Consider the following 1,309-nt stretch of genomic DNA (forward strand, 5'->3'; position numbering starts at 1 on the left):
GCATTAATATCAGCTTTTAAAGCTGTGCGAATACCTAATAAGACAATTGGTAAAATTTCGGTCCATTTATTATTTTCCTGTGCTATTATAGAACTTTTAAGTTGTCTATGAAATCGTTCTATCATTCCATTACTTTGCGCGTGATATGAAGTAGTATGGATGTGGTTACTGCCTAAAATATTAGTGAGTTTTCGAAAAAGAGTTGATTCAAAATTTCGGCCTTGATCGGTAAATATAGAAACGGGAGTGCCAAATCTAGAGATCCAACCGTGAATAAGTGCTTTTGCGGTGGTCTCGGCAGTCATATCCGTAGTAGGGATAACTTCTGGCCATCTCGTGAATCCATCTATTATTGTAAGGCAGTATTGCTTATCTTCAGAAATAGGAAGTGGGCCAATAAAATCCAGATGGACATGGGAAAATCTTGCGTCGGGTTGAGCAAATGTACTAAAAGGAGCTTTAGTGTGTTGAAAAGCTTTAGCTCGCTGACATTTCTCACAAGAACGAACTTTATTTTTGATATCCACTTTCATGTTGGGCCACACAAATCGTTTAGAAATTAAATTTGTAGTTGAATATATTCCAGGATGAGAAAAATAACGTAAATTATCAAAAATAATTTGCCTGTATGATTTTGGAATAAAAGGTCTAGGGTACTTAGTTGAAAAATCACATATTAAATTAACATCTTCCAAAGAAAAGTACTGTTTTTCTAATTTTAAAGATGAATTATTTGAATTTAATATTTCTTTTAATTCTGAATCTTCATTTTGTTCCTGTTCTAGTTTTTTAAAGTCTATTAAAGGAGGTTTTGAAATTGCATTTATTTCTATTCACGATAGAGTATCAGCAATTGAATTAGATTTTCCTTTTACATGTTTAATATCAGTTGAAAATTGAGAAATATAATCAAGATATCTGAATTGACGAGGGGAACATTTTTCAGGTTTTTGTTTAAACGCATAAATTAGAGGTTTTTGGTCAGTAAAAATAGTAAAACTTCTACCTTCAAGCATGTGACGAAAATTTTTTATTGACGCGTATATTGCCAATAATTCGCGATCGTATGTTGACCAAATTTGCTGACTTTTATTTAATTTTGTTGAGAAAAATGCAATTGGTTCCCACTCATCATTTTGATATTGCATTAAAGAACTGCCGATTGCAAAATCAGATGCGTCAGTCCACAGACTTAAACTAGCACCAGGTTTAGGATATTTTAATAGAGTTGCATCGGCTATTGCTTGTTTTGTATCAGAAAAAGATTTGTTTGAAGTATAGGTCCAAATTAACGGTAAATCAGATTTTT

This window comes from Parasteatoda tepidariorum, chromosome 6 (genome assembly GCF_043381705.1).
Source record: "Parasteatoda tepidariorum isolate YZ-2023 chromosome 6, CAS_Ptep_4.0, whole genome shotgun sequence".
Lineage (NCBI taxonomy): Eukaryota > Metazoa > Arthropoda > Arachnida > Araneae > Theridiidae > Parasteatoda > Parasteatoda tepidariorum.